Source organism: Mauremys reevesii, linkage group 3, assembly GCF_016161935.1.
Source record: "Mauremys reevesii isolate NIE-2019 linkage group 3, ASM1616193v1, whole genome shotgun sequence".
NCBI classification, from domain to species: Eukaryota; Metazoa; Chordata; order Testudines; family Geoemydidae; genus Mauremys; species Mauremys reevesii.
The window spans coordinates 9,375,312-9,396,603 of record NC_052625.1 but is presented as its reverse complement, the minus strand read 5'-3'; the positions used below and the strand labels follow the sequence as shown (position 1 = coordinate 9,396,603).

Genomic DNA, 21,292 nt, shown 5'->3' with positions numbered 1-21,292 from the left:
CCTGGGTGTACCAACTTGGTCAGGTGACTGTGTTTGGGCAAAACATTGCATCTATCTTCCCAGATGCTCTTATGGTCCAATTTTTCTAGTCTCTAACAGGCTATTATATAATCTAGTGCTTGTTAAACAGCTTACATATAAATGAAGCCACTTGTATCTAAATGGCTATAGCCTGTACTGGATTCTTATTTCAATCTATGTATTTAACCACAGGTAAAATATTGGACCCTTGTTGGAACATCATCTAACCAAGTACAAGGAAAAAATTAAGGTAAAAGGAAGAGGGAAATCTCATATGTCATAAATTGCTCTGATGCCCTTTTCCCTAAATCTACCCAATGGAATTTATTGTAAATCTGTTTAATCTGGAACTGATATTGGTATTTTCCCTTGATATTAAATACATTAATTCTGCCTGTTCAATCATGCTGATTTCACAGTTTGTATAAGCAAAGTTCTGTAGGTTTTTGCCAATAAATTAATAGACCTGCTGCAGTTCTGTAGGTCTTCAAGAGTGAATTTCACATGTCTGATTCTGAAAGATTTTGCATGTTTTATTATAGTCGAATCACAAAGTCGGATTAGGACCCTACTCAACCCCAACAATTTTCTTTACCAATTCCCACTTTAAGGTTACTTGTTTTCTGGACAAACCTCCTAGAAATTGTTTTGCTGCTAGGTGTGACCATTTTGTTTCATGTTACTACACTAGTGGCTCAATTTTCCTTTCTCTCCGAGTCTCGCTCAGAAAGAGTAAGAGAAGGGACCACAAAGAGTTGATCACAGTTCCCTGATTCAACACACCTGATATTTGCGGAGAATCAGGCAGAGCAAAGCTCCACTCCACCACGACTCCTTCTTCTCCCTCCCACCCATGCCATGACTTCCCCTTACCCTGAGGGAGGGGTGAACAGCTGGCACAGGAGGTGGTGAAGATACTGGTGGAAATCTGGCAGAAGTGGCAAGTTGCCCTGCACAGAAGAAATTCTCCATTGGACATCTTAAACTGCTTTAAAACCACTTAGCAGACCATTTATAAAATATAAAGAGGTTGATGTTAAATGATTAGTGTGATGTTACACTCCATATTCTTCATGGAAATATTGTTATGATATGAATATGGCATAACTAAGATATATTTCATGCAAGATGGGTCATGTGAGATATCACTGGAAAGGCTATGATTTACTGAATGTATTTATCCAATTTGTATGCATGTATCATTCTGTATCTAAAGTTAGGAATATTGGCTATGTAACAATTACAATTGTGGGTGTACTTAGGAAACACCCACCAGACGACAGGCCATCAGCCTTGATGGGCCATTAGGAAGAAACAATAAGTCTGCCAAGATACTAATCTCTCTCCTTCCTGAGAAGGTCCTGGGATGTTGCTTTGATACCAAAAGGTCAGTGGTCCTGTCACCTGATACTAAAGACCGTCTTGGACGTATAGTGATTTTCCACTAAAAGAAGGAGGAGGTTAAGACTGGGAAACAAAAGATTCCTGCCTTATGTAAATTAAATTTAAGGCTGGGGAGTAAGTTGATCTTGGTTCACTCTTCCCTAAATCCCTACCCAGGATGACAGCTGGACAGAGCTGAGAAACAAAGACACAGGAGGGGAGTTGATGAGCCCAGACTGGAAGAGATCTGGTCTGTGAATATGGTGTCTGAAGATTTAAGATGCAAGCAGGGTAGCTAACCTTCAAGAATTTCTGCATTGTGCCCAAAAGCAACATTTAAGGTGAGAAATTACTTCTTGAAACCAGTCTTTTTAAGATCTTAAGCTTAGTATGTGTGTTTTGCGTTGTTTGCTTAGTAATCTGCTTTGTTCTCTTTGCTATCCCTTATAATCACTTAAAATCTCCCTTGGGTAGTTAATAAACTTGTTTTTGTTGATCATAAAACCCAGCTTGTGCAATTTATAACTGGGGGGGGGGGAGAAGTTGTGCACATCTCTTTCCACATTGAGGGAGAGGGCGAATTTTTATGAGCTTGCACTGTGCAGATCTTTCTATATAGTGCAAGACAATATTACTTTGGGTTTATTCCCCAACGGAGGTGTGCGCGTGAGTGCTGGGTGAATCGCCGAGCTGAACCCTCTCACACAGAGCTGACTTCGGTCTGTGTCTGCAGCCAAGTGTGGTCATACCTGTGTGTGTGCGCTAGCAAAGGTTTGAAGGCCTGGTACAGTATAAACAGGGTGAGGAGGCCAGGCTGGTACAACGGGTGGTCTAACCTGACACAATTAGCTCCTAATTTCATTTTGTAGTGATAACTCGTGGGTTGGTAGCAAGGCTTGGACCCAGGACCACTGAAACTAAAAAGAGGAATCTCCACTACTTGATGTAAAGAATTAGCCCACAGGCTGCAGCAGACTGATAAACTGCTCTGGGCGCTAAAGGGTGAAAAAGACCAATGCACTGGTATCAAGACAGACTGTGATCTCATTGAGGGGTCTGCAAATTTTAGCACTATTATAAAAGGTACAGTTGTTTCTAAGATGAAAAAGACATAGGCAAGATGCTAATTGTGAAACCAGTTCTTCAATTCCCAATGAAATTCCCAGATTTATAGATTCCAAGGCCAGAAGGGACCATTGCGATCACCATCTAGCCTGACCTCCTGGAGAAACACAGGCAACAAGATTCCATAAATTAATTCCTGCTTCAAGTCCAACAGCTGTGATTGCACTAGAGCATATCTTCTAGAAAAACATACCACCTTAATTTAAATATGTTCTGTGCTGGAAATGTTAATGCCAGAACAGGGACACGAACTCTGGATTCACAGATTAAATGTCTCATGATGCATCACCTCAGATATTGTGGCAAGTTGACTACGCCTTTATCTCTCCCTGACTTCAATGGAAGTCAAGATTGCTCGCCGCCCTCAGAGGTTCAGCCTCAAAGTTATTAAAACACAGACACAAAATCTTCAAGGTCAAGAAATAAGCATCTAGTGATTTCTAAAGGTTTGTTTTCCCTCACCAGTGCAGCATCCAAAAGAGAGCCATGCCCACAAATCAACAGTGTCCATTAAATAATAGGAAGATAACAGAAAAATATATTAAAAGCGTGCTGCTCTGACACAAAGCCTACAAAAGGCAATAAAACCATCCAGTGGTCACAAATCAGACTCTTTGTACATCCTGGGAACCAGGGAGAGTATGGCAGGACTCGCTACATGCCAGCCAACTTGCAGCTAGTGCTTTTTCCACAACAGTCCTGTCAAAGCATGGGAAGGGGCATGCCCTCTTGCACTCCTAGCTCTGTTGGCAGTGCTAGCAACACTCCTGGAGCTGCCAAGCGCCAATTATGTCTTCCCTCGCATAGCACTGGGGGGTGGGGGGAGGGAGAGTTTAGCCATTTACAGGAATTGGGATCGTCAGCTTTTATTTTTTTCTTTTAATGTGAGGCTATGGTACACTGAGAATCTGTTTACAAAAAACCCAAAGGCTTCCCAGCATAGAAGCCTTTCTGAGTTGCTTGGCTGTGGAGATTAGAGCCTTGCATCTTTTAGTTGAAAGTCAGGAGCCAGATTCTCACCAGGCTTTAATCATGGGGTGGCTAAAGGAAATCGCTTCCAAGCAAGGCAGCATTTGTTCCCATAAATACACACGCTTCGTTTTTCAATGCACATTTTATTCGGCACCTGAGCTGTACATGCAATGGGCCAGGTTCCACTGCCTGGGTTCTGCAGTCCAAAAGAGTAGGGGGCTGTCATGCAAGCTCCCCCATCCCCTTTTTTCCCAGCAATCTACCAGGATCCTGAAGCAGCAGCATAGCCTGGTCATCTGGAAGGTGCACCACATCAGCCTTTTCCCAGAGCGATTCGGCTGGCAGGGTTCTCACTGAAGTGGAAAGCTCATCTCCCCTCTGCCTGGGGAGCAGTGGGGTGTCTCCTTCCCTCCCAATGAACGAATCCCAGGGCAGCTGCTGCTACCCCCAGAGGTACGAATTGCTCCTACCAAGCACTCAAGGGGATGATTCAAGACTAGTAAGCGCAAAGAGGACAGGTTTGTATGGTCAAAATGGAAACAGATAAGGAAAACTTTTATGTTATTGTTTTCTGCAAGCAACAAAGAGGCCTCTCTCAGAACACGTTGCCTATGGGCGATGAACTATAATAGCATCTTCTGGTATTTTGTGGCATGAATGGCTGATATTAATTCGCAGAGATCCTGTAAAGCAGGGTCTGATTCTGCAAGTGCTCCTCCACATGCAGAACTGCTCCCTTCCATGGGAGTTCTTCGTGCAAATCATTTGTAAGGTGAGGAGCCAGCCCTTAGGAGCTTTTAAAAGAAAACTTCGCAAGCTTTCTGCTGAGAGATGCTATTATTGCTGCATGTTTAAAAATCTATTTGCTGTGGAAAATGGACAGCTTCTCAAACCTTCAAATTCCTCTTAAAACGGAGATGATACTTTCATTTGGGACAGAAGATCTGAAACCCTAACTGATCACGGATTCCCTTTAAAGTATAAATTTACTTCAACGCTGTAACTTTGGCTTATTGCTTCTAGAAAGCTGCATTTAAATTAAACCAACACCAATGTTTAAGTGTGTTCAAATAAACGTTTCAAAACACTACACGATGTAAGAGACCTTGATACAGAAGTACACAAAACAATACTATGAATAGGAGTAATTAAAACAAAATAGGGATACTTTCTTTGTATAAGCAAGATTTAAAATACTGTTAGTGATCTGATTTATCTAAGGAACATGCTTTTCTAAAAGCCTTTCTGCTCCCTAACAGACCTTAAGTCTAACCCAGGGGTAGGCAACCTGGTGCCAAAGGCAGCAGGCGAGCTGATTTTCAGTGGCACTCACACTGCCCGGGTCCTGGCCACCGGTCCGGGGGGCTCTGCATTTTAATTTAATTTTAAATGAAGCTTCCTAAACATTTTGAAAACCTTATTTACTTTCCATACAACAACAGTTTAGTTATATATTATAGACTTATAGATAGAGACCTTCTAAAGACGTTAAAATGTATTACTGGCACGCAAAACCTTAAATCAGAGTGAATAAATGAAGACTCGGCACAGCACTTCTGAAAGGTTGCCGACCCCTGGTCTAAACAGATTATATATTCAAATAGAGAAAAAGCAGCATGCATATCGCCAAATTTGTTATGTATAAGATATGACTGACATGGCTCTCTATACACCCAAGCCGTGCCTCCCTATCTATATCCAGCTGCCTTTTCTCACAGCATGCAAAGGCTCCAGCAGCATGGAAAGGCTCTGGAAGGGGAATATTGCTGCTGCCTCCCCACAACAAGAGCCTCTCCTCATTGCAGTGAAAGGCTCTGGCAGTGGAGAGCTTCTGAAGCCTTTCTCTGCAGAGTCTGCTGCTCCCCACTGCCAGAGTCTCACTGACACGCGTAGCTACATATCTCAGCGTGGATGCGGCTTGCTTTTCACCATAGAATGTAGCTACAAGTATACTGCCCACACTGGTATGTAGTGTAGACGTAATCTGAGATGGCAGAGACACCAGTAAACACTTCGAGTATGTCTACTCTACCCGCCAGATCGGATGCAGCGATCGATCCAGCCAGGATCGATTTACCGCGTGTAGTCTAGACGCGATAAATCGACACCCTAGCCCTCTAGGTACTCCAGCGCCACGAGAGGCACAGGCAGAGTCGACGGGGGAGCGGCAGCAGTCGACTCACTGCAGTGAAGACACCAAGGTAAGTCGATCTAAGTACGCATAACTTAGATCAATCCCCATGCCAGTGTAGACCAGGGCTTACTCCAGGTGGAAGAATAATCAAACAGAACTATAGTAAAGGGACATTGTCCAAAAAGGTCAATTCCAAGGGAAGTGGTTTAAAAACAGAACCCAATAACTATTACCTTGCAGAGTTTTCCACCCAGACACTGCAATACTGTGCCAGTGAATGAGCCCCTGTAAGTGAAACTGACTAGAAACCAGTGTTGCCAATCTTAAGCATGAGATTGGCTTAAAAATTATCAATGTTTAAAGATGTTATATTTGGGGTTCTTTTTGTTTACCTTCTGGTTTTTGAATTAGGATTCATATTTTAAAGCTTTTAGCTGCAATCATGATGGCTAGAAACTTAGATCCAACATAATCACCTGTCTCCAGCAGCTGGAGCTTTAAGAACACCAAATGTTGTGAGACTCTCAACAAAATCAGGAGAGTTGCCAACACCGAGAAATCGACTACTGTATTTTTGTCTAAAGTAAGAGAAATCTCAAAACTATATAAAAAACAAAATGTAAATAGGACCAAACAAACATGTTTAATTGTGTTGCTGCTTCTAAATACAGACTTTTGTGCACATAGTAAAGAGCAGTGGGGAAATACTAAAACCATCCACAACACCCTATAAAATATTTTTAACAGATTTATTTAAAAAAACCCAAAATCTACCTAAGGGATATTTTGTCAGTCAACTGAATTATGTGAAATTAGTCCATCTCACAGTTGATACTCTTTTTTTAGTTAGAAAACACATCAATATTCAGCAGAAATATAATTGTTACATTTGAAGCATAAGCTATTCCTAAATATACCTAAATTTCCATCATGCAGTTAGTAGCTGACAAAGATGAATGACCTGTGAACCTTTTTAGCTACCGGTATATAGAAATGTACAGCACATAAATTCTCTTAAACCATAATAAAAGCGGATTATCAACAAGCACTTCAGTGATTAAGGAAAATTAACAACAACATATTCACAGCTTCCCAAAGCTCTGTTGATTTCTCCCTGCTAAGCCCTAGATACCATCCAACCAAAGGAAAAAATAGCTTGCTATAATGCAACCCAGGGCTTCTGGGTTAGCAATAACATCAAAAAAGCCCTAAGTTTTTGCTTTGTGGAGGCTTCAGAGGTCATATTCTGGAGATTTCCCTTTATTTCCTATTTCCTCTACATGATTTTTCTTCAACTCTCTGAAGATGATTATGCAGCAAATTCACTCTAAACTGGGATGGGGGCAGGGCCACAAATTCCAGGCACTATTCTAAAATTTGCTTCTTTAGCCCCGAGCAATTTTCTCCTTTTGATCGGATGTAATGGTTATTTGGATAGGAACAACGGCACGAGAAGGAACCTGCAGTTTTCTGAGAAGTTTTCAGCATTGAAAAAAAAAAAGCTTAATTTAGGGCTTACAACAGCAGAGGATTCAGCCTTACAATAACTAAGCATTAAGCAATAATCTCCTACCAAGAGCTGAGACTAGGAACAGTAGTTCCAAAAAAGGGGATTTCACCCTAGAAAAATGTCAGTGATTTGACAAAACCAATCAGGATCTATCACTTGTTGCAGTTTTCCCTGCCACCTCAACTAACTACTTCCAACATTAATGTCAAAACTCAAGGGAGGACACAGTATAATGATATCAATGTACCAAAGGGTTATTGGGCTTACATATTGGACAATATAGAAAGGCAGATGGGAGCCATGGCAGCAGACAGATTTGCAAGAGCCAATAACGGATAGAGCTGGGCAATATTTTTCGGGCAAACAGTTTACTCACTGAAAAAAATGCTCTTTCGAATCCACTGAAACTATTTGCAAATTTGGGTCGAGTTTGCCAAACAGTTTTGACCCACCTGAAAAAGTTGAAACGTTTCAGCGATGTGGGGAACAAAATGTTTACTTTTGACCCAAAACGTTGCATTTGGAGTTTCAGGTGGTTTGACAAAAGCAAAGGAAAAGAGGATGATCACCAACCAGCTGGAGGAAGTAGTAGTGCTGCCCTTATAAGCGTTAGCTGTGTGATTAGAGCACTCACCTGGCGTGTGAGAGAAGCAAGGTAAAGTCCCCCCACTACCTTATGTGGAGAAGGGATTTATATACGGAGCTACACTTATCTCATAGAACTGGAAGGGACCCCGAAAGGTCATTGAGTCCAGCCCCATACCTTCACTAGCAGGACCAAGTACTGATTTTTTACTCCAGATCCCTAACTGGCCTCCTTAAGGATTGAACTCACAACCCTGGGTTTAGCAGGCCAGTGCTCAAACCACTAAGCTATCCCATTTGAACTTGTGTAGGCCCCGTTGCAGGAAAGCAACCCAGGCAGTGGGTTATGGGCTATTCTGGTATGTGGCTTTCTCAGGATCTCCCGTGGAAGCTGTTTCACTTTGTATAAATAATTAAAGAGTCACTAAAGCAACGATCTGAACTTGGATCTCCCACAGCCTACTTGAGTTCCCTGACCACCAGGTTACAAATTCATTGACTTTAAGGTCAGAAGGGACTATCGTGATCATCTAGTCTGACCTCCTGCAGATTGCAGGCCACAGAACCTCACCTGCCCACTCCTGTAATAGACCCCTAATCTCTGACTGAGTTACTAAAGTCCTCAAATCAAGATTTGAAGACTTCAAGTTACACAGAATCCACCCTTTACATTAATTTAAACCTGTGAGTTACCAGTGCCCCATGCTGTAGAGGAAGGCAAAAAAAACCCAAAAACCCAGAGTCTCTGCCAATCTGACCTGGGGGAAAATTCCTTCCTGACCCCAAATATGGCAATCAGCTAAACCCAGAGCATATGGCCAAGACCCACCAGCCAGATACCTGCGAAAGAATTCTCTATAGTAACTGAGAGCCTTCCTCATCTACTTCCCGTCTCCGGCCATTGGGGATTTTTGCTACTGGCAGTCGCCGATGGGCCGCATGCCACTGTAGGTAGTTCCATCAGATCATCCCCTCCATAAACTTATCAAGCTCAGTCTTGAAGCCAGTGAGGTTTTTTGCCCCTCACTGCTCCCCTTGGAAGGCAGCTCAAGACCTTCACTCCTCAGATGGTTGGAAACCTTTGCCCAATTTCAAGCCTAAACTTGTTGATGGCCAGTGTATATCCATTTGATCCTGTGTCCACACTGGTGCTTAACGTAAATAACTCCTCTCCCTCTCTGGTATTTATCCCTCTGATGTGTTTATAGAGAGCAATCATATCTCCTCTAAGCCTTCATTTGGTTATGTCCTCGTGCCCTGCACACTTACACTCCACTATCTCTTCTCCCTGCCTCCTCACTCTGTGCTGTTTTCCCCATTGAGACCTCCAGCCTGTCTGGAGGTGGTAGGGACCGGACAGAGACTGCTGTCACTGCTATTTTTGTAGCCTCTGGGCTAGAGGAGATTTCAATTTCCCTGCTGACTGCTGCTGAACATTCCCACTGCACAGGCTCTCCTCCCTCACAGTCACTCCTCGCTTCCTGCTCAGTGCAGCAGATTGAGAGACCACAAAAGGAGAAGCCAGAAAGAAAGGCCTTTCTGACAGGCTCCATGCTGGCTAACAGCAGAGAATGAGCGAGGCACCTCTAGAGCTGAAAGCAGGAGTCTCTGCAGTTTGAACTAGAAAGCCAGGCTCTTATGCTGAGAGCTGAAACAGAAACAGGCCAACAGCCTCTGTGGATCAGGCACAGAGAGAGTGCTGCAATAACACATGCTGACTGGTGGATTACATACTCAGCAGCCACAACCTCGATCAGTCTCCGCCCTCTCTGCATGTGTGAATGACTGCCTTTGCCTTCCACTCCAATCTGCTCCTTTAACCACTGCGCCAAGCTGTCCTTCCTTTCCTGAGAGAAGAACTCCTAAAGCCGCTTGTGGTGTGTCCCCTGATCAGAAAACCCCAGCATGCACCGACCGCAAGCCCGTCAGAACACAAGAGAGCAGCAGAACAAGGTTTATTAATTATTATTATGTAATCGAGTAGCCACAGGACTATTGGGACAGGCTGAGGTTATAGGAGAATCTAAAAAGGAAAGAGAACTTGATTGGTAAAAAGAAACAACTATTGGGTTGGAGAGCAGACGTCTCTTAGTGAAAGTCATCTCATCTACAGGACATCAATAAGGCTTGCTTAGAATGAGATGAGGTGTGCAGGTGGTGATGGTGGGGAAAATGACACTGAACATGGCTATGTTTTCCTATCTAAACTGATTCAGTTTTTCAAATTCAGATGCAGCCTGGATAAACTGGAGGGACAGGGTCTGGGCCAGGAGGCTGGTTTTCCAAACTAGCTTGAGCATCCCTAGTCAGTAACAAAGCTGTTCAGAATGCATCACATTTATTCACTAGAGTTTTAGAAAGTAAAAGTCATGTACAGCAGACAGCTGCATGTGCTAAGTAAAGTAGTGACATTACATCACCAACAGCATTCAAAGGAAATTCAATAACTCCTATTTATTAAATTCAATATCCTGATTACCTAGCTCCTAAGCATGACAAAACTGTAATATATGCTGTAGAGACTGTAGCTGTCTAAAAAATACAGAACAAAATGATGTTTATTCAATGTTATTTAAATTATGATCCCAATCTCATTCATATTCTCCCTCCTTAAAAGAAACACATGTGCTTCCTTTCATATCTTTAGCCTAGTTTAATAGAACCACATCAGTGTCACATCTGTACGCACTTGACTGTGGTTTTGTTGGTTTAGGCTGTCCTGAGTAGCAAAAACAATCGCCGCATCCTCTTTTTTCTGTCTGAACTGAAAAGGAATTTTTTTAAACTTGATTTCAAGTGGATGGAACAATAATGCCAAAAAAGAGGGATATATTATACTCGCTTGTAAACATGAAAAAGAACAAGGTAAGCGGAAGAAGCAAATGACAAAGGCAAATATGTATCACCAACCTGCATCAGAACAGTGATCCACTTAGACCAGTATTTGCCTCCAGCACCAGATGCTTCAAAAGAAAGGGCAAGAAACCCTGCAGTAGGCAGTTACGGGAGAACTTGCCCATGGGGAAAGTGTCCTCCTAACCTCCATTAGCCCTGGATCATGAACGTTTCTATCCCTTCCAAAACCATTAGTTACAGTTTAAATTCTTACTGTTATACCTCCAGAGATCATTGACATGTCTATAAATGTCCAATCCTTTCTTGAATCCTGTTAAGCTCAGGGTCTCAGTGATGTCTTCTGACTCTGAGTCCCAATACCACAGCTTAATATATTTTGCGCTAGCCTACAATTGCCAGATCACATTGTTCTTATTCATAAAGATGGAGGAAAGCAGACCACATAACCGGGACATTCTAACCTGTCATGTTTTGCACATCACATCCTTGCCTACTGAAACCCAAGAGATAGCAACTGAACTCCAATCCCTGAAACGTCAAATAATTGGCGGTGTCACCTGAGAAAGATTAGTTACTGCTAAAAAAAAAAAAAATGAAGTACTGAAATCACCATTTGTCTTGAGCAGCAGAGATCTACAAGGAAATTGATAAATCACTTAACCTAGAGTGATGTGCAGGTCTGCAGTGAGGTCAGTTTTAACGATGGTCTGTGAATTAAAGACAATATTCAGGTTGCAGTTTCACCACCACTTGTTTGTAGTGGCCGTACTTGACTTGCCAACCCCGGATGGAGTTCTGGTCCATCCAGCATTACCTACCCACTGTGCCATTGCGGCTCACCACTCCCCATGCACCAGGTTGTATCATGCTGCAGTGGCACCACTGTACACAATCTAAGTGGCCATATAGGAGAGGAAGCCCAGTAGCCGTACAGAGGTCCCGACTGACGACCTGCCCTTGGTATTCACTTTACCAAGAGATTACCAGGCCTATACAGCCTTTTCCTCTTCCCCATCTCCATGAGCCTGGGAAAGTGGAAGTGGAAAATCTGTGGCAGGAACCAAGAAGAACCTTGTATGTCGTTTTCCCTTTCCCACTAGAGCAGCGGTTTTCAAATGGTGAGTCGGGACCCCAAAGTGGGTCGTGACCCTGTTTGAATGGGGTCGCCAGGGCTGATATTAGATTTGCTGGGGCTCAGGGCTGATGCCAAAGTCCAAGCCCCACTGCCCAGGACTGAAGCCCTCAAGCTTCAGCACCCCACAGGGTGGCGGGGCTTGGGCGACCCCCGCGCCCCTGCCCAGGGTGGAGGGGGCTTTAGTCCCACTTCTCAAGGTCATGTAGTAATTTTTGTTGTCACAAGGGGGTTGTGGTGCAATGAAGTTTGAGAACCCCTGCACTAGAGGGATGATCAGACTCAAAGAATTGTTTGAAAGCATTCTATCTAGCCTACTTTTCCATAGACATTTGAATCACTCCTTCAAAGGCTGGTGGGTACATTCTGTTAAGGGACTTTGGGCTACGTGGGTTTTTCCCAGAAGCTGTGTTTATTTATTCCTTCAAATGTTTAAAATACATCTGTAGGCATCTGTCCAGTGCCCTGCGTGCCTGTAATAGAGTAGCTGGCGCATTAAATGAAACTGGGCTCAGTTCTTCTGTTCCAGTCCAGGCGCGCCCTAGTTTGGTGTAATGAGGAGGGCATGGCTGCCCCAGGGGAGTTATAAGTGAGCGTTCAGGATGCTGAGAGAGGAGTCCAGAAGCCAGAGTCCAGATTCCTGAGAGAGCACGTAGAGTTTAGAACCTGGAGTCTAGAAAGGGAGAAAGTCCCAAAAGTAAGAGCTCAGCTAGACTGAGAGCTTCAGGGAGGAGATGCCCCGCAGTAAGGAACACAAAGTTCCCCGGTTGAGCAGTGGAGCCAGATCAGGCTGGTGAAAGTGGAAGGCAGGCAGGAGGTCACCTACATACTTCCCCAGGACAAAGAGCCCTGGCTAGAGATGACTGAAGGCTGACAGCAGCAGAGGAAGAATCTGGAGGGCCAGAGAGGGCTCAAGGCCAGGGAATGATAGAGGGGTGACCCTGCTGATGTCTTCAGGCAAGATCTGTAACCCTCCTTGGAAAAGAAACAGGATGGAGAAACATCCCAGCTAGAGGGGCTGAGGTGAGTTATGGTGAGAAGCACCGGAGCTGCACCTGGCGCTGGGGTGAGGCATGGTGAGAGACGCTGGACCCATATTTGGATGAATGTTCTGGAGGCTTTCTGGTTTATGGTAGTGAGACTTTTGGTAATAAATTAACCTTACAAAAAAGAACTCTTTTTATACTTCGAAGGCTTTACTGAGTTGACTTGAGGAACAAAGAGGGAAACTGAGGCAAGCACTCACTTGCAGGGCTGCCCTGAAGTGGGCACCCAGGAGGAGGCAAGGCAGTGCCTATCCCATAAATTAAAAATTCACAAAATTAAAATGCAGCTCTAGAGCTGCCCATAACTGTATCCACCTCGTAGGAAGTTATATTGGATTCTGACTTTGAATACACTTTGAATACACTTTGATTTCAGCAATTTTCTCCAAACACACAGTAAAGACTGACTTCATCATTTTCAGTCAGATACATTTCCTAATCAAATTTTGTCAAATTCAATCCAATATTTATATTGACTTAAAACAATAGCAGAAGCTAACTGGTAAAGATAAAATGCAATAAGCAGGGCTCAGTCACTTCCATTCTTCGATGGAGCATCTGAAATCATCTCCTATTAGTAATTAAACTTCCACACATTTGAGGGATTTTAAGCTGTTAATTTGTTATGGTATATGATCATAACAGTCTTATATTCAATCGTACCAATGGCCAAGAATGTTAAATTATAGTTATGTGCAAACATCAGTCCAATATTTAGGCATCTTAGAGATGTGTATATCAAGGAACAAATCCTGCAGCCAAACTCCTACTGATGTCAATGGGATCTGACTCACATGAAATGAGAGAGCACAACCAGGGGCAAAACAGCCATTAATTTCAATGCAAGCAGGATCCATACTGCAGGAGTCTCTGAGCCTGATTCTGGTCTGACACGGCAAGTTACTCCACGGACATCAGCCGAATTACACTGCTGTAAAATACGTGTGAGATCAGACTCAGGCCCCTCGTCTCTGGTAGATGGGCTGAGAACCTTGGTCTGTAAGACATAAGGGCCTTAGGCTGCTTTACCAGTCGGACCAGGCCAACACAGTATCATGGAGATCTAATGCTCCCCCTGTCGGCTCCCCAATCCCATTCTGAACAGAGCTGCGACAAGGGACCTGAACGTTTTGCCTGCTTAGGAACTTCAGAATCAGGTCCATGTGAAGCAGAGACAGCTAGTCCTCTAGGTCTACAAGAAAAGACTCAGTATTGCCAACCCCAACATTAAAAAAATCACGAGTCAGGGTCAAACAATCATGAGATTTTAAAATAATACTAAATCTGGGATTTTTTTTATTTGCCTCCTAATGTCTGAGTCTTTAGGGTGCACTCAGGCCACATTTTCAAGCTTTTCTCCACAGAAATGAAGTCTAGATTTTTTTTTTTAAACAAAGGAAAGCTGAGATTCTCCCCTAATCACATGCTGGGACTATAAACTGCAAATACTGCGAGACTCGCAATCAACTTGAGAGAATTGGCAACACTAAAGGCTAGACATTCTTACCGGAGCTGGCCAGGAAACTGAATTTCTGTCCTGTGAAAAGTTCTGAGTTTTTGGGGGAAAAAAAACAACAGTCAAGAAGCCAGGGAGCCTGGACTCCCCAACAGCTGCTGGGTCAAAATGCAAATGCTAGGCAGATAGTTTGCCTAATTTCCATCAAAAGTTTTGACAGAATCAACATGGTCCTGCAGAACATTACGATTTCATTGAATCGGCATCTTATGATGGAAAACCAGGGTGGATACAAATCGATGTTTTAAAAAAAAATCAGATTTTTTTAAATTTAAATTGGATATTTTTGATACAATGTTTTTTGAGGAAAACATTATCTAAAGATAGTTTTAATGAAGATACAGTATAGCTCAAAGATATCTCATCATGGAATAGGGATTATAAATTCTAATTCTATAGTATGAGACAATATAGTCATGTAATGTTTAAGAAAAGTTTTGTAATGAGTTCCAATAGTTCATGGATTAGGGACCCAATCTTATGGGGTTCCACAGGCTTCTGTATAGATTAATTAGGTTAATCTTTCTATTTACCCAGTGGGACTCAGTGCTCAGCCTAGAAGATACCATGAGAGATACTTAGTTTTGCAATTCTCAAACTCTGTAGATTTGTGTCTCCTGAGTTAACATGCCTGTTAACAGCAAAAACTTTTTTAAATAAATAAATTATATAGAGGTGAGAAATAACAGACCTCAACTCTATTGTCCCTCTGCAAATGTGTGTACACAGAGTCAATCCCTTTCCTCTCTCTAAAAGTGCAAAGTTTCAAAAAGTTCAATGAATAGAAAATTAAATTGTTGGAGGCGGAATAGATCTGGACAAGGAGAAGAAGTCTGGAGATAAATGTGAGAAGTGAGGGACATAGGCTTGTTTGGTTAAAATATTATGTGTTTGCTGTTGAAGAAAAAAATCCAGAATACATAATGTTGTTGTTTTAGTTAAATAAAACAATTTAAATGTCTGTCTGGTGATGTTCTCCTCCTAATACAGCATGGCAAGAAAATCCTCCAAATATTAATGATTAACATGTTGAATTGGAGATAGTTCACCTCCCAATGACTTCATAAATATCTGCTTCAATTACCTTTGGTAAATGAAATAACCAAACAATCATTCATTTTCTGATATAGCTGTAAAACTAATCTGAAAAGTTTTCAAAATAAATCACTGTTTAAAAATGTATAGTGTGTACCTTCTAAAAATGAAACCTGCATCTACCTCTGAGTTGTGAAGAATATGTATTAAGGTTATTACAACCAACAAGAATGCACTTTTATGTAGAAAGCCATGATTAAATCAAGTCTTCCTGACCAGTTATTTAAATCATGATTTAAATCAATTTGATTTAAACCAAATCCACCCTGTGGAAAACTGTTCCGTCGGAAATTTTTTGACCAACTCTAGATCTTATCCCATCTACCAAGACAAATCATTTCACTATGGCATCCCCAGTGGATGTGCCACTTAACCATCACTTATAAGCAGAATCTCTGTATTGGTTCTAAAATGACAGTAACAGTTATACAATGAAAATGAGTCACATAGGTGAGCATAAAATTGTCAGTAAATTTGGGGCTACCCACACATTGCTGCAGAAAATTAGTTGTCATGTCAAACAGCTACATAAACAGAGAAAAATATTCCACTCATTTTCCTTTACCTCTTCACCTTCTCACTCTTATACGCTCTAGTGAATATAACAAACATAAGTGCATGCACAACATGTGTAAGTGAAAGTTACTTATCAGTTTTAATGCACTTATTGTTATATAGTTAATCTAAAGAGAGGCCAGCTGTTAACACTATACTATACATATCCGTAACACCACAGTCCTAGGAGAGCATTTGTGTCTGTCACTTTGTGATGTATCATTTCAGTTTAATATTGCACAGCAGCCATTCACTGAGCTGCTCACTTGAATTTCTTAAAGAGTGTTAGTCAATTATATTAATTGGCTGTCTTGTTGATCAATTAGCTTGTTGATAAAATATCTTTTTTCCAGAAAATACACATTCTAATTGCCACGTGCTAAACCAGAAAACTAGTTTCATGCCACTAAATGAGTTGTAATGTTAATATATAAGAGACAGAAGACAGAAGAGTAAGGAAAAAAAAAAGCTGTATTTCCCCATGTTTTGGGGGAAAGATTTATTTTTCATTTCATTTACTTCCCAGTATTTATTTTGAATTCAGATGAGTTTGTAAAATGGAGATCAGAGTTCAGGTTTAGATTTCAAATGAAACTGTTCTGAACTGGGTTTCCAATTTGGCTCATTAGAGAGACAGTGTCACATTTCCAAAAGCACCTGATTTGGGATCCAAAGTCCCATGTTCACAAGTGATTTAGGGCCAGATTTCCAAAGGTATTTAGGCACTTAAGGATGAAGATAGGCACCTAGAGGGGTTTTCAAAAGCAGCAAAGCAGGTTAGGCATCTAAGGGATTGTCTATTCAAACACTTAGTTTAAGGCAAGTTGGGGTGTAAGTCTATCACACACCAGTCTGGACTCTGCTCCCATGTACTAAAAATTTCCCTGTTTGCTTTAATCTACTCCCGTATCAAAGCAGGGTACAACAATGTGCACTAGGGAACTTTTAGTGTGTGGCAACAGGGCCCACATGGATGCTTAGTGCGTGGCAGGCTACTGCAGGGTAGATTTATGCCTCAGTTTGCCATGAACTGTTTGCATAGACAAGCCCTTACACACTTAAGCTGCTTTGGCACGTCAGAAAACTCCACTAGGTGCCTATCTGAATCCTTAGGTACCTAAATACCTTTGAAAATCTGGCCCTAAATCACTTGTGAGCATGATGGGACTTAGGCACTTTTGAACCGACAGGCTCTCATCATCCTATTCAGATCTAGGTTCAAGACCACATTTCACAGATACACAATGTCTGGGGCCATTTGGGATTTTGAATTCTGGTGAAGTCTTTTCTCTTATTTGGTAATATATAACACATGCATTTTAGTCCCCGTGATCAAACAGAAAAAAATATATGAAATTTGCAAAATTAAAGAAAATTGTACTCTCGCATTTTCACGTTTCTAGCATAATATATTTTTGGGATAAAATAAAGGCATTTGACTATAGCTAGCTGCTGTGGTATGTGTATCAGTAAATACTGTATAGCAAACTTGTCTTCATATATCAGCTATTATTCATAGCATTTCTAGCAATGGTCTGAATGCAGTTATGATTCTGCCCATATCACTAGACAAACACCAAACTCTGATCCTGAAACCCATATAAAGGCAAAACTGAAAGAAGCTAATGGGAGTTTTCTTGGCATAGGCACTGAGTTTAATTGGAACAGCCTGACATCAGTTTAAAGGAACAAGATAAAAGTTGCAAATTTATTTGGGAGATAAGGAAGGAGCCAGTTAATGGCTGAAATCCACTCTTCCTGTTCTTCCTCCTTTTTGTAAATGTGATGTTTCAGGTTCTGAACCCAAGCCTGGGAGTTTATGGACAACCACCACCTCCTGGCTGCTACCCAATGTCTGCTGAAAGCTGGTGGGTCCAGAAGCTAGTAGGACTACAGCTTCTGCCAAGGCACCACGCACAGGAGCCCTGATTGGAAGATCGCCCAGCTCCACCGATTGGTCCAACCACACTATTTAAGCCAGGAAGCGGCACAGGAAGCAACAAGGTGATTTCCTGTTGTGGCTGCACTGGAACCTGCTTCTGCCTGCCTGCTGCACCCAACCCCGTTCCTATTTCCTGCTCCACTCCTGGCTCCTGCCTCACCCCTGCCTCATCTCCCGTTCCCACCGTGCTCCTGTTCTGTATCTGATCCTTGCCTCTCCTCCAGTTCCGGCCCTTACACCTCAGCTCCAAGTTATCAGTCCTGGCTCCAACCCCCGACTCTGACTTCTGACCCTGACTCTTGCCTGACCCTTGGCTCTGGCATTTGGTATCTGACCTCGGCTCTGGCCCTCAGCTTCGGTTCCTGGTTCTGACTCTGGTTTGACCCCTGGCTCTGGTAACTGGCAGTTGACTCAGGTGCTGACTCTTGGCTTTGGTCCCCAACCTGGATGCCTGCTCCGCCCACTAGACCTGACTCCTGCTCCGACTACTAGGCCTCACTGCCTACATCCTGGTGCATAACAATAATTGCAGTCTGGGGATGATCGTATTTCTGAATTTTCTCATCAGACATAAAAGATAATCGCTATAAAGTATAAATGCAAAATTTGTTTTTTTTTAATGAATGGAGTCGAAGATGTGGATAGCAGTGCTCTTTTCACACCTTCAGTTACAATCCCCCTCCCGCCCCAATACTACTTGAGTTTTTGTAGCTATTCTTTCCTCCTGGTGACCTGTGAAATATTGCATAGCAAATGGAATGATCATCACATCATTCCTGCCGTTAGCAGGAGGAGCTCGTTAACTTCTTTCTCTCTGATTCAAGTACAAGCGCCACAGCTTTGCCGGAGAGGGAAGGGGCAATCACCTTACCGATCAGTCGTACGCAGAAGAACGTAGACCCTCCCCACCCATAAAGTTAAAAATAAATAGCTATTAGAATAATAGAATCATAGAATATCAGGGTTGGAAGGGACCTCAGGAGGTCATCTAGTCCAACCCCCTGCTCAAAGCAGGACCAACCCCAACTAAATCATCTCAGCCAAGGCTTTGTCAAGCCAGGCCTTAAAAACCTCTAAGGATGGAGATTCCACCACCTCCCTAGGTAACTCATTCCAGTGCTTCACCACTCTCCTAGTGAAATTTGTTAGTCTTTAAGGTGCCACAAGTACTCCTGTTTTTTTTTTAGTGAAATAGTGTTTCCTAATATCCAACCTAGACCTCCCCCTCTGCAACTTGAGACCATTACTCCTTGTTCTGTCATCTGCCATCACTGAGAACAGCTGAGCTCCATCTGGCTCTGGCTCTCATAAAAGGAGGATACTATCCATTTTGACGAAGAGTGGCTAATAGAAATGCTCTCTAGATCTTGAAGAGCTCTGATTATTAGAAAGACTTTTGTCACATAGCATTTAACAATATTAATCTTTCAATATTTGTTGTTATGCTGCCTATCCAATCCATTGTCTAATCTGTAATGAAAACTACCAGTTTCATCTGCCGCACAGAATATGCTTTTAAAGTTAATAGGTTTGATAAGTGGTGCTTCTTTCCTCTCAGCCATCCTTAACCTGACACGGTGATCACACATCTGTCTTTCTCCTCCTAGGGGAATATTCATTGTTGTTACCTCAAAGCCCCGAGAGCTCTACCTGCCAGCCAATATTAACCAACCAACAGCAGAAGAAACAAAATAAAACGAGCCTGTCTAATGCAAGAGTTTCCTAAAGAGCAATGGCTATCACAGTAGTTCCTGATCATAAAATGCTACGTAGAATATTTTGCAGTATGGAGCCTTTGTCCTGCTAACACTTAGGCCAGGTCCACATTAGGAAAATTCCTCATGTTAGAATACATGATAACTAACATGATGCTAAACATGCCTTGGGAAGAAAGAGACAAGTCATACTTAAATGTGTTAGCTTGATTGTAACCCTGGGGCCTCTTCTGCAATGCTATGCCAGCAAGTGGTTTCACTGATGCCCGTTGGAATACTTTAGCGGGGTGGTCGCCCGCTCCTGCCCTGACGGACTTGAAATCAGCCCCAGGGACGGGGCTGAGGCTGCGTGAGGACTACTGCTAGAGAGAGCAGCAAGTCTTGGCTGACTGGGGAAACAGCCACAGCTGGGGCCACGCCCCAGTCAGACCAGAGCTGGCCTTATAAAGGCCAGGGAAGCCAGGAGCTGTAGGACTCTCCCTCTAACTCTTGAGGGAGAAGGCCCTGGCTGCCTAGAAGCTGAGGAAGGTACCTAGAGTGGAGCAGGGCTGGGGAAAGGCTAAACGAACTGGGGAGCTCCAGCCTGGTGAACCCCCAGGCTTCAGGCCTGGCTAAAGGCCAGGACAGGTACTGGGGCTACAGAGGGGTAAGCAAAGGCAGAACATAAGAACATAAGAAAGGCCGTACCGGGTCAGACCAAAGGTCCATCTAGCCCAGTATCTGTCTACCGACAGTGGCCAATGCCAGGTGCCCCTGAGGGAGTGAACCTAACAGGCAATGATCAAGTGATCTCTCTCCTGCCATCCATCTCCATCCTCTGACGAACAGAGGCTAGGGACACCATTCTTACCCATCCTGGCTAATAGCCATTTATGGACTTAGCCACCATGAATTTATCCAGTCCCCTTTTAAACATTGTTATAGTCCTAGCCTTCACAACCTCCTCAGGTAAGGAGTTCCACAAGTTGACTGTGCGCTGCGTGAAGAAGAACTTCCTTTTATTTGTTTTAAACCTGCTGCCTATTAATTTCATTTGGTGACCCCTAGTTCTTGTATTATGGGAATAAGTAAATAACTTTTCCTTATCCACTTTCTCAACATCGCTCATGATTTTATATACCTCTATCATGTCCCCCCTTAGTCTCCTCTTTTCCAAACTGAAGAGTCCTAGCCTCTTTAATCTTTCCTCATATGGGACCCTCTCTAAACCCCTAATCATTTTAGTTGCTCTTTTCTGAACCTTTTCTAGTGCTAGAATATCTTTTTTTGAGGTGAGGAGACCACATCTGTACACAGTATTCGAGATGTGGGCGTACCATGGATTTATATAAGGGCAATAATATATTCTCAGTCTTATTCTCTATCCCCTTTTTAATGATTCCTAACATCCTGTTTGCTTTTTTGACCGCCTCTGCACACTGCGTGGACATCTTCAGAGAACTATCCACGATAACTCCAAGATCTTTTTCCTGACTCGTTGTAGCTAAATTACCCCCATCATGTTGTATGTATAGTTGGGGTTATTTTTTCCATAGCCCCCTTGCCGGTGATGAATGGCGTGTACACTGCAGTCTGCCCTAGTGAGAGGGGCCTAGATGCTGACTGGCAGTAGCCATATACTGAGGTGAGGTGGGATAGGGGGTTGGTAGGGTTCTCCTGGGAGGAGAGACCCAGAGACTGTGGGGGTACTGCCAAGGGGCAGCCC

The 21,292-nt window shown here is 42.8% G+C and overlaps 1 protein-coding gene across 3 annotated transcripts in view; it reads right to left on the bottom strand.

Annotated features, from left to right (window-relative positions):
• PLCB1 (phospholipase C beta 1) overlaps nucleotides 1-21,292 on the bottom strand; it is a 627,028-nt gene that overhangs the window by 271,917 nt on the left and 333,819 nt on the right. The gene's annotated exons all lie outside the window — the stretch shown is intronic.